Source organism: Papio anubis, chromosome 16 (assembly GCF_008728515.1).
Source record: "Papio anubis isolate 15944 chromosome 16, Panubis1.0, whole genome shotgun sequence".
Classification (NCBI taxonomy): Eukaryota; Metazoa; Chordata; class Mammalia; order Primates; family Cercopithecidae; genus Papio; species Papio anubis.
The window spans coordinates 75,407,468-75,419,607 of NC_044991.1; the positions used below are offsets into that span (position 1 = coordinate 75,407,468).

Below are 12,140 nucleotides of genomic sequence, written 5' to 3' on the forward strand. Positions count from 1 at the left end.
CGGGTGTCATTCCTGCACCCACCTGACCTCCTAACAGGAGGGAAGGAACAGGACACACATTCCAAGCACCTGCTGTGTACCAGGCACATTCATACAGATTGACTCCCTTAATTCTGTGGGATCTGCATTACCATTACCCCCATTCTACAGACCAGGAAACCGAGGCTGGGAGGGTGAGGTGACCGGCCTGGGGTCACACAGCCAGTGAGTGACGGAGGGTATCACGCACTCAGGTGTGTTTGGTGCCAAATACCAGGCTCTGCCCATATCTCCATGAGGCGTTTCCTCCAGGTGTGAGTGGGAAGAAGATTCTGCAAGGCTGCTGCCCTGGGTGGGCTGTTGGCACAGAGAACAGGACAACAGTTGGAGGCAGACATCTGGGTCCTCTCCCTGCCCTCCCATAAGCTCCCCTGGACACACTCCACATCAGGACCCTGGCTCTCCTGGGAGGACATCTGCTCACCTCTGGGAGGGGAGGGGAGGGGAGCTGATGAGAATGGAGGGCCCTCCCTGCAGTGCCCAGATCCCCGTCCCAGCTCCTCACATCACAGATGGTGGCACCTCAGCACCTCGAGGATGTGAGAAGGAAGGGCATGGGGCTCTCGTTTCTCTCCTCTCCTTTCATCTCTCTCTCCTCTCCAGTCCTCTCCTCACCTCCACTGCTCACCTCTAGGCCCCTGAGTGTTGGAATTAACGCCGACCTATGCCATGCCAGGTGTTTCCTTGAATCATTCCTTGGCCTTTTGGTTGCAAGAACCCAAATCAAGGACTAGAACAAAACCAAGAACAAAGACACAGCAATGCCTGGTTTGCTGTTCCCTATTCACAAGGTGGCTTCAGGCACAGCTGCATCCAGGAGATCTTACAGTGTCACTAGGGTACCTCCTCTCCGTCTCTCAGCCCTGCTTCCCTCTGTGTTGGTGGAGTTCTCAGACTGGCCCTTCAGGTAGTGGCAAGGTGGGTCCCCAGCGGCCAGGCTTCCATCCTCCAACTTAGCACCCTGAGCAGAAACTGGACTCTCCCCCAGTGAGTCTGGCACAGCCCTGGGGTGACACTCATTGGCTCAGACAGAGTCTATGGATGTCACTGGCCAGACCCAGGTCACATGACACCCCTGTGCAGAGAAGGGGCTTGAACCATCTGGACTGAGAGTGGGGAGGAGTTTGCACTGTGACCCCTGGGTGGGTGTCAGGGTGCAGGCTGCGGTATCTGTGGCCACAATATCAGTGTTGGGTCCGCAGGGATCAGTCCTGCCAGAGATGCTTTCTTGCTGCCTGCGTAGCCTCCACATCTGTCTCTTTGTCCTCCCAGAGATTCCAGAGCCCCCGGTGACCCTTTAATCCATTCCTTTCTCTGCTCAAACCAGCTGGAGTGGAGCCTCTGGTTGCAAGAGGAGCACTGATGCTCTCATGGTAAAGCCTCATTTTACAGATGGGGAGGCTGCGCCCCAGGGAGGGGAAGTGACTCCCAGCGTCACAGGTCCCATGAGTGGTGGAGACGGGATTTGAACTGGGGACTCAGGACAGCTGTGCCTGCTCCAGTCCAGGCTGATGTGGTCTCCTTTCTGCAGGGCCAGGGCCAGACCCTCAGCAAGGCTGCCGGGGGGTCTTGGGGACAGAGCCGCTGCCCTGGCTGGGGTGGCCTTGCAGGAGGAGTGGGCCCAGCCTGCTGTCCTTCCTGGGTAGGCTGAGTCTTGCTCTGTCCTGGCCAGTTTTAACAGCCTGAGGGCAGAGGGGAGGCAAAGGTGAACTCTAATGAGCCATTGATTTCTCAGCGGGAAGCCGGCTCTGGCCCCAGCGCGTTTCCTCCTAATGGATGGGAAGAAAACGTGAGGACAGCAGTGCCCTGGCACGGGGCCCCTCGGGCACCTGGCTCATTCTCACTGTCTGTCCTTCTGAGGCCCAAGATGGACTTTTCGGGAGGTGGCCCAGGGCGAGAGAGGCTGTTTGTCTGGTTCCAGCTCTCACCCGCACCGTCCAGCGGGACCTGGATCCCCCCATTTGCTCAGACGTTCAGGCTGCTTCTGTCCAGGGATGGGGCCGTCACTCTGCTGTGCTGTTCAAGGCAGACCTGAGAGCCACCTGGAGTCCCTCACTGTGGCTTTTCCACTCTGACCCAAGGCAGGCCGCCTCTGCACACCTGCCCTGTCCACACTTAGGCAGAGCCCCCGTCACTTCTCCCTGGGTCACCGCAGATGCCTCCACCCGGGGCCTCTGCAGTTTACTCTCCCCATGGCAATGACAGGACTCTTTAGACCTGCAAGTTGGGCCTTATCTCTCTGCCCGATATCCCCCATGGCTCCCCACCTGACTCAGAATGAGTGCCAGTGCCCCAGCCTGTGCCACATGACTGCTCTTTGTCCTCTGGGTCCTCTCCCCACCTCCCCCTGCTCTGTGACCTGCAGGCTGACTGGGTGGCCCACACCACAAGGCTCCCTTGCTTCTGGCTCTGGATGTGTCCCCTGCTGGATGAGTCCCAGTGGGAGGTCAGCAGGATGGTGTTGGGGTTCACCTGGCTCCTTCCTTTCAGGGTCGCCTGGGGCTGGCTGCTCCCTGTCCTCCTTTCTATCCTCCACTACAGGATGGTCTTTCCTGCCCCAGGGCCTTTGCACTGCTGCTCCCTCTGCCTGGACTGCTCCTTACCCCGCCCCTCCAGCATTCAGTACACAGTGCAGCCACGGGCTGCGTGAGGCAGCCTGGGGGAGGGAGGGGCAGCTGGTGTAAGAGAAACAGGAGCTTCCCTTGGGCCATGTGGACCTGGGGCAGAATAAATCTCAATGGAGATGTCAAGCTAGTGGCTGTCACTCAGAACCCAGAGCTTCGAGGAGGGGACTGAGCTGGAGGCAGACGTCGGGGGTGTCTTGATTGATGTGTGTCCTGCAGTGTCACCTTTCCAGGGACACCTCCTCACCCCTCCCATCTACAGTGTGTGCTCCTGCTTCCCCCATGGATCCCTAAAGCAGCACATTTTATGTTCATCACACAAACCTCATCATACAATGATCATTCTTGGTGATTAGTGTACAGTACTGCCTTTCATCTTCCGTTTTAACTACTGAATCTCAAGGGTCGAACACAATCCCAGCCGCGTAGTAAATGTTCAGTGGTGTCTGGCTAAATAAAATAATCAATGAATGCACAGTGTGCATTTAACACACACATACATTCGGAGCCCTGTCCCACCTGTACACACTCATGCACCTGTGTGCATGAACACTCCCACCCTAGGATCCTTTCCTGATGGTGGGATTCTTGTGTCCAGTGACACGACACAGCTCCCCGGGAGGAGCTTCAAATGGTGCCCACCACAGAGCCAGTGCCCCCCTTCACTGCCCCACAGACACCTGTGAATTCGAACAAGTCATTTACCTAGACTCTCTCTCCCAGCATGAGCATCGTCAGACCTCTATGGATTTGTGCTTTGTCCTCGTTTCTCTGCTCCGAGTGTCTGGGGAGGATTTGTGGAGGAAACAACATCATGAGACCTGAGTGACTTAGAGCTTGAGGACATCGACCACAGCATCTTCAGAGGGAACGCAATTCAGATGGCAACCTCCCCAGTGGATGACGTCATGTGGTTTCCCTGGGGAAGCCCCGCCCCCAGCTGCCCCTTCCTGAGGCCCTACCTGCCCTTCCAGGCCCAGCCCAGTCCTGCCTCTTCCCAGGAGTTTCCTCTGAGGTCCTGGGTCACAGGGAAGGGTCTCCTCACAGCTCTTGAGGCAGCTCTGCCCGCCCACCCACTGGGGTTCATTTCTGGCCAGAGCTCCTCCCTCCTCCCCAGGGCCTCAAGAGAGCTGCTTATCCCCCAAAGACTGTCCTTGGTGTCTTCTTAGCTGAGGACAGAGTGTTAAACACATTACAGACAGGACCATAGTATCCCACACTACGCCATAAAAGGAAAGTTACAACTTTCAACCTCTGTAAATATTTAAAAGTAACGAAATTATGCTCCAAGTCTTATAAAACATTGTGTCAAGGGTCCCTTGTATAAAAATATACATGTATACATTAACACTATAACTCTCTAGAACCACAAATATGACACAAAATTAATGTAGGTGCTAGAACAAATATTACAAGGTTTATTCTCACTGGCTTAGCTTCTCTTTCTAGAGCTTAGGAGCCTGTTTGGGGATAATTTATCAATTGTGACTGTGCCAAAAGCTGGTACAAAGTCTGGGCTTTGGAGCTGTCGATGTGCATGCAGCTGGGGTCAAGGGTGAGTTTGATCTTAAGAGCTGTGCAACCTTGGGAGGAACGTCAGCCCATCTGCTGTCCAGTTTCCTCATCTGTAAAATGGAATCAGCACAGGATCCTCCCTCAAGGGTTATCTGGGGCTGCAGTGAAATCACACGTGAATCACGTGAACAGTGGACACAGGACCGGGTGACTTCTCATTAAATCAGAAGCTTTCATCGTCACTCGGCTACACAAATACCCCCTTCCCCCAAAAGCATCCCTAAAGCCCCAGGCTCTGCCAAACTCCCAGGCAAGGGTGCCTTGGTAGATCGTCATAAACAGCTAACATAGTAAAAATATGCTCCTAGACACGTTTTTTTTAAAGTGCGTATTGATTACACAACAGGCTCCAATATACTACAAAGTTACACAGAGCAGATTAAAAATACAACTCTCCCTGGGCCGTAAATTTGACTTAAAACTTGCACACAAGCTGGAAAAGACACTAAACATTTCATTAATGCTTATCTGCTGGGCCTCAGAATTTCGTATGAGCTCTGTGGATGTGGTGCTTTCTGCTGTGTGATCCGGTTCCCTGCAGACACGTCTGTGGCACCCCCGCTCCACTTTGATCTATGTTTGGAAGTTTATAATTTACCTCCCGCCTCCTGATGTGGGGCTTTCCGTCTGCTCAGGACTCCAGTGAGGTCATCCATTCGGTACATATTCATTGAGCTCTCACTCTTTGCCAAGCAAGATTCCACGCCTGGGGGCATGAAACACTAGAGAAAAGACACAGAGGAAATACAGTCTGATCAGGTGAGATAAAGACAGGAGGCAGTAGGAAAGGATGGGAGGAGGGAGGAAGGAAGGGAGGACAAGCAAACGCCAGTGAATTGCTGGTTTGCTCATGCACTGACATTGAACTTCACAGCAACCCTACTGCAGGTGCAGGTGCCGTTATGTGCGCTATTTTACAGATATGAAGACTGAGGCCCAGAGAGGTTGAAGTAACTGCCCAGAGACACCCAAGTAGGAAGTGGTGGAGGCCTGAATTGAACCGAGGTCCACCTGAATTCAAAGCCTCTCACAGGTCTGGAATGAATGAATGGATGAATGAGTGAATGAATGAATGAACTCCGGAGTGACCACATGAGCAAATATATACCACTGTCAGGTCCCCGCACATCAGGATTCTATGATGACTCTTCAAAACCCAGGGAGAGTCCAGACCTCTCTCTACCTCTCCCTCTCCCCTGCTTTCTCATTCCCAAGAATGATTTAGGATCCAGATCAAGAAACCTGGCCCTCCTTTGCCCCTCTCGCCGCTGCAGATGGCATTTTGCCTGGCTGGCCTGCTGGGGCGGCCCCCAAACCACTCTGCCTGATTCCACCTTCACTTTCTCCAGGCCATTCTCCACTTACTAACAGAGCACGCCTTGAAGACCTGAGGCCCACCATGCCCTCCCCTGCTCAGAGCCCTCCAGGACTTCCAGCTCACTCAGAACAAAAGCCAAAGTCCTTACAGAGGGCCCCGAGGCCCAGTGAGATCTGCCCGCCACTTTCTGCGACCCCAGCTCCTTCCCCTCGCCCCCTCTCGCCCTCTGCTCAGTCCCTGTGGCCTCCTTGTCCTTCTTCTGCCACACCAGATGCCGGCTCACCCACTGTGCAGTCCTGGCCTTGTTCTTTCCTCTGCCTGGAAGGTTCTTCCCCAGGCGTCCCACTGTCAGCTCCCCCAGGTCTTGGCTTAAGTGTTTCCTCCTCTGTGAAGCCCATTCTGACTACCCCATTTCTAACAGCAGCCTCGCCCCCACTTTTTGTACTTTATTTTTCTCTTAGCACTTGTGACCATCTGATATCTGCTTATGTATCTCAATGGCTGTCTGTCTCTTCCTCAAATACATTGTCAACTCAAGAGGGCAGGGATTTTTATTTTCCAGTCCTCCCTGTATTCTGCCTTCCTAGAATCCCCTTCATATCAGTTAAAACAGAAATCAAACACCTTCCAGGCGCGATGGCTCACACCTATAATCCCAGCACTTCGAGAGGCTGAGGTGGGCAGATCAGGAGGTCAGGAGTTCGAGACCAGCCTGGCTAACACGGTGAAACCCCATCTCTACTAAAAATACAAAAATTAGCTGGGAGTGGTGGCACATGCCTGAATCCCAGCTGCTTGGGAAGCTGAGGCAGGAAAATTGCTTGAACCCAGGAGGCAGAGGTTGCAGTGAGCCGAGATCACGCCATTGCACTCTAGCCTGGGTGACAAGAGTGAAACTCCGTCTCAAAAAAAACAATCAAACACCAACAGCAAAAACCTTTCCTCAGCATGTTCTTGGTGCCCAGCCAAGTGTCTGCTTCTGTCCAATACAGACTCATGGACATGGTGTGTCAACAAGGCTCAGGCTTGCTAAGGACCCAATGCTAATGGCATTTGCTAATGGCTTCAGGCCTCACATCTCTCTGTTTCACCTAATTTCTGTGAGCATCATTTCTCTGCATGCTTTACACACACCTCATTCTGTAAGCCCCTCATTGGGATAAACTGGGTCCTCAGAACCTGGAAGTTCATTCAGGCAATGGAGGTCTCCTGCATCTCATCTGTCCGCAGAGTTCCAAGGACCGGGCTGGGAAGGCAGGGGCTACTGTGTGTCCTTCTCACTCTGGAGGCCGAGCACACGGAGCTGGGGCTGGCCTACCATGGGCGCTGGTTACATATTTAAGTTTGAAAGGGTATAAAAGAGATAAACAGCATCTGAGGACAGGTACCAGGGTTGGGGGCAGGGGTGTTGTTTGAGCTGAGACATGAAGGATGAGACACAGCCACGAGGAAAAGATGTGGGAAACAGCAAGGGCCTAGGTCTCGGAGCAGGAGTGAACAAGGGGAGCTGGAGGAACAGCAAGGAGGCCCCTGTGGTTGAGGGAGCCAGGGGAGAGTCTGAGAGGCTGCCAGGGGCCAGGTTATGCAAGATATTGGAAGCCATGAAAGGGAGCTTGGGTTTTCTTCCAAGAGCAATAGGGAGCCATTGAGAATTTCGGAGCAGGAGGATCGCATGATTTGATTTATATTTTTAAATGCTCATTCCAACTGCTGGGATGGGCATGGATGGGTGGAAGCCTGATTGAACAGCGGAGTAAAGGGATGAAGCTGCTGTGATTATCCAGGAGGCCAAGATGGATGAGAGGCTCAGCCCAGCGAGGCATAAGGGGAGCTCAGGCACACTTTGGAGATAGGCTCAGCATTCCTGCTTGGCTGGATGGACTCTACGTTAAGGCTTAGGAACAGAGCCCCTACTGACAGTGAGGTATGGCCATGTCCGTAATTCTCGTGTTGCTGGGTCACACTGACTGAGCGACCTTGCAGGAAGGAGAGGTGGCTGGACCTGTGCCCTCTCCAAAACGCCACCACGACACAGTCCTAATGGCCCCCAAACCCCGTACTTCCCAAATGCGTCCCACAGGGTATTTGTCCCTGGACCTTCCCGCGGGGTCTCCCTTCTCCTCTGAGGAAGCTTCTACCTGGAGTTTGCACAGGGCCGTAAAGCTCATGTTTATTCTGCTAATTGATATAAATGACTTTCCTTTCACAAGCACGCCCATCAGCACTGAGCATGTCCACATTAATTGGGTTGGAGGAGGAAAATTAAGTGCTTCAATTTGCCATTTTTCAAGATGAAAAATGGGAAAGGAGAAAATCACTCAAGTGAGAGGGAAGGAGCTGTGGGTGCTGAAACCCCCTTCGAGGAGGAGGCAGAGGCTGCGCCGAGGCGGGAAACAGAATCCTGTAGGGAGCGGCCCTGGGCGAAGGAAGGAGGTGATGTCAGAGCCCACAGCACCCCCAGCAGCCCTTCATGGGCCTCAAGTGTTTAAACAGAGTAATGCACATTTCAAAAGCAGGATTCATCCAGTGCTCCTGGCTGTCCTGTGGGATAGCATTTCCTGAACCCTGGGTCAGATGGGGTCCTAAAGTTGCAAGGCCAGGATATCCTACCCCAACAGACTTAAGCAAAAGGTAAAGAGATGGCTTTGGGAGGCCAAGGCGGGTGGATCTCTTGAGGTCAAGAATTCAAGACCAGCTTGGCCAATGTGGCAAAACCCTGTCTCTACTAAAAATACAAAAGTTAGCTGGGAATGGTGGTGCACAGCTGTAATCCCAGCTACTTGGGAGGCCGAGGCAGGAGAATCACTGGAACCCAGCGAGTGGGGGCTGCAGTGAGCCAAGATCATGCCATTGCACTCCAGCCTGGGTTACAGAGTAAGACTTCATCTCAAAAACAAAAACAAACAAACAAACAAAGGAATGGATGGGCTCAAAGAACTGAAAAGTTTTGAGAGTGAGTCCAGTGTCAGGTAGAGCTTGATCTAGGGACCCAGTCACTTTCTCCCAGCCCCCCAGGACTGCTCTCTCCTCTTCCTTTGCTTGTGGAGAGATTCCACAAGCAAGCACAGCAGCCCCAGAGGAAAGACCTTCTCTTCCTGGTGGCCCCTGAGGACGTCACAGGATTTACCTGATTGGACATAACTGGCCATGAGTTCATCCCTGATCCAAACACTGGGGTCAAGGTGACAGGATTTGCTCACAGCCAGGGCCACTCCTCCAGGTGACTCGGGATGAGTAAGAGAGAGATGCCTCTTCCTTTCAGGAGACGCAGCCTGTGCCAGGACACAAGGCTGTACCCGGTGGTTCTGAATATGCTAGTTCACAGGCCTGGATCTTGTGCCTTGCATGGAGCTGGGTGTGGGGTCCGCCCACCCACAGCACATGAACCAAGAGTGGAGGATGGAGGTTTGCCAAAGGACAATCAAGGTGCTGTGCCCAGGAGGCAGAGCTCATTCATTCATTGCCTGTTTAGAAAATGCTCACTATGTGCAGTGAAGAAAGAACTTAGAGCCTCGTTTGGGGATTGTCTTGGTCTGTTTTCTGCTGCTGTAACAGAATGCCACAGATTGGGTGATTTAACGGAAAAGAGGCCAGGCACAGTGGCTCATACCTGTAGTTCCAGAACGTTGTGGAGCTGACGCAGGTGATCACTTGAGTTCAGAAGTTCGAGACCAACCTGGGCAACATAGAAAAACCCTTTATCTACAAAAAACAAATAAACAAACAAACAAACAAAACGCTCGGTGTGATGGCATGTGCCTTTAGTCCGAGCTACTCGGAAGGCTGGGATCAGAGGATTGCCTGAGCCTGGGAGGCTGAGGCTGCAGTGAGCTGAGATCATGCCACTGCACTCCAGCCTCGGCAACAGAGCAAGACCCTGTCTCAAGAAGAAAATAAGAAAAAGGAAAAGAAATGTATTTGGCTCACAGATCACCGCTCTGGAGGCTGGGAAGTCCAAGACTGAGGGGCTGCCTCTGGTGAGGGCCTTCTTGCTGCATCATGACATGGTGGAAGGCAAGATACGGTGAGGAAGCACACGCATGAGACAGAGAGAAAAAGGGGCTGGACTCTGGCAATAACTAAGCCCTTCTGTGATATCAACATCACTCCACTAGTGAGGGCGATCCCTCATGACCTAGTCACTTCTTAAAGGTCTTAATACCATCAGAATAGCAATTAAATTTCTTTTTTGTTTGTTTGTTTGTTTTGAGACAAGGTCTCACTCTGTTGCCCAGGCTGGAGTGCAGTGGCACAATCTCTACTCACTGCAACTTTGACCTCCTAGGCTCAAGTAATCCTCCCACCTCAGGGTCCCAAGTATCAGGGACCCACAGGTGTATGCCACCATGTGCGGCTTTTTAACTTTTTTTAAAGAGACAGGGTCTCACTATATTGCCCAGGTGGGTCTGGAACTCCTGGGCTCCCACCTGGAGCTCCTCCCACCTTCGCCTCCCAAAGGGCTGGAATCACAGGCATGAGCCACCGCACCCAGCTGGCAATTAAATTTCAACATGAGTTTTGACAGGGATGTTCAAAACACAGCAGGGTATAGACAAAAATAATCAATGAACTTATTAGTTAGATAATATTCACGACGGCAGTGCCCTGGAGAAAATTAAAGCAGGACAGGAGGACAGGGCATGCAGTGTCAGATGGGGTGGCCTGGGAGACCTCACAGATGAGGTGACATTTGAGAAAAATTGAAAGAGATAAGTCCTGTGGATGTTTCAGAAAATAGAAATCCCAGAATAAGAAAAGCAGGTGCAAAGGTCCTGGGGCCAAGCATGAGTTGGCCTAAGCCAGTGTGACGGGGCAGATCTTGCAGGCCCTTGTGGGCTGTTAGAAGGAATTTGACTTCTGCTTTATCTGTCATGAAAAGCCCCTGGGGGTTCTGAGCAGAAAAGAGACGTGATCTGGGTTCTGATCGAATTGCTCAGATTGCTGTATGAGATTAGTTTGTCATGGGGAGGGTGGAAGCAGGAGGTCAGTGAGGAGGGGACTGCAACTGTCTAGGAAACAGGAGACGTGGCTCTGGACTTGGGTGGTGGCAATGGTAATGGGAAGCGGTTAGATCCTGGATTTAATCAGGAAGCAGACCATAAAGCGTTTGTATCCTGGGTAGGCAACGGTAGCAAATGGCCCCTACCAGTGGTGAACTAACTAGATACTGATCAAAAGCAGGCAATCTGTCTGTTTAAAGGTGACCATTTCCTGTATACTTGTCTCCTCCCTCATGTCCCTCAGGTGTCATCAGGGAGTTCCGTGTTCCTTGTCTAGAGCCACCTGACTGTGGCTAGCTCAGCCAACTGGGCAGGACCAGTGTGATCCATGGAAAGAGAAGGATGCTGTGAGCTGGGTGCAGAGGCTCCCCATGGTACCCTGATCCCAGAGCCACCCTGGAGGCAGGGAAGGGGCACAGCTCTGCTCCTCCTGGACAAGATGCTTAGCAGTCCCTGGTCCCCAGATGCAGAGGACACAACCTTCATAAAGCAGCCTTCTCATCTGTGGATCTGCCTGTTCCCACCTTTTAGGTGACCCAACGGAAAACTCTGAGCTCTGTTAGGATTCTTACAAAAACTCAATTCAAACAGACTTAAGTGCAACAAGAAAACCTCTAAGCCCATGTAATGAAGTCAGGCGTATTGGGGCTTCTGACCCAGCTGGTTCCAGGGCTCCAACAATCTGGCCAGGACGTAGTCCGTCTCCATCTCTGGGCTCTGCTGTCCTCTGTGTTGTCTTCACTTCCAAGCAGGTAGTCTCCGTGGGGGACCATGACAATCGCAGGCAGCTCCCGACTTCCATCCCCCAGCTCAGCAGCCCTGGGGCGCAGAGAACATCTCTTTCCCAGAGTCAGCAAAAGCCCCAGGGCAGGCTCCCACTGGCTCATTGTGGTCACATGTCTGTGACAGGCCACAGAACGGCCCCCATGAACGATGTCCACGTCAAATACTTGGAACCTGTGGTGCCCACTTACTTGGAAAAGAGGTCTTTGCAGATGTAGCTAACCTAAGGATCTTGAGATGAGGAATTGATTCTGGATTATTTCGAGTGGACCCTAAATACTGTCACGGGTCCTTATTAGAGGAAAGAGAAGACAGAGGAGGAGGCAATGAGGCCACGGTGGCAGAGACTGGAGCGATGAGGCCACAAGCCAAGGAATGCTCACAGCCACCTGAAGCTGGAAAAGGCAAAGAATAGAGGCAAAGTAGGGCGAAGACCCTACCTCCTGAGCCTCCAAACGGAGCTGTGGCCACCCTGACTTCAGGTTTCCCACCTTAGGGCTGTGAGATGTAAATTTCTTTGTTGTGCGCTGCACCGTTAGTGGTGATTTGTCGCAGTGGACACAGGAAACAATGTCCCTCCCACTTCCAATCAGAGTCCAGGAGGATGGAGCGTTCTGCATGGTCGCCCTGGGGTCACACATCCCCCCAGCCCAGTGCTGGGTCAGCCCCACCTGGTCCACACCATGGCTCAGCCTGAAGGTGACCAAGTCCACAAGGGAAGGTCAAAGGCGGGCAGGACAGACACATCCAGACAGAAATCACAGATGCTGCTGTGGCTCCTTCTCCCAGAGCAGGAAACCG

At 52.6% G+C, this 12,140-nt stretch overlaps 1 long non-coding RNA gene across 1 annotated transcript; it reads right to left on the minus strand.

The window, feature by feature from the left end:
• Positions 1 to 277: 277 nt before the first annotated feature.
• Positions 278 to 9,302, minus strand: LOC103887967. Its single transcript, XR_002515096.2, has 4 exons — positions 9,167 to 9,302; positions 4,837 to 4,960; positions 3,369 to 3,447; positions 278 to 336 (listed from the first exon to the last, which is right to left on the minus strand). It is a non-coding gene; the product is annotated as an uncharacterized LOC103887967 (long non-coding RNA).
• Between the last annotated feature and the right edge of the window lie 2,838 nt (positions 9,303 to 12,140).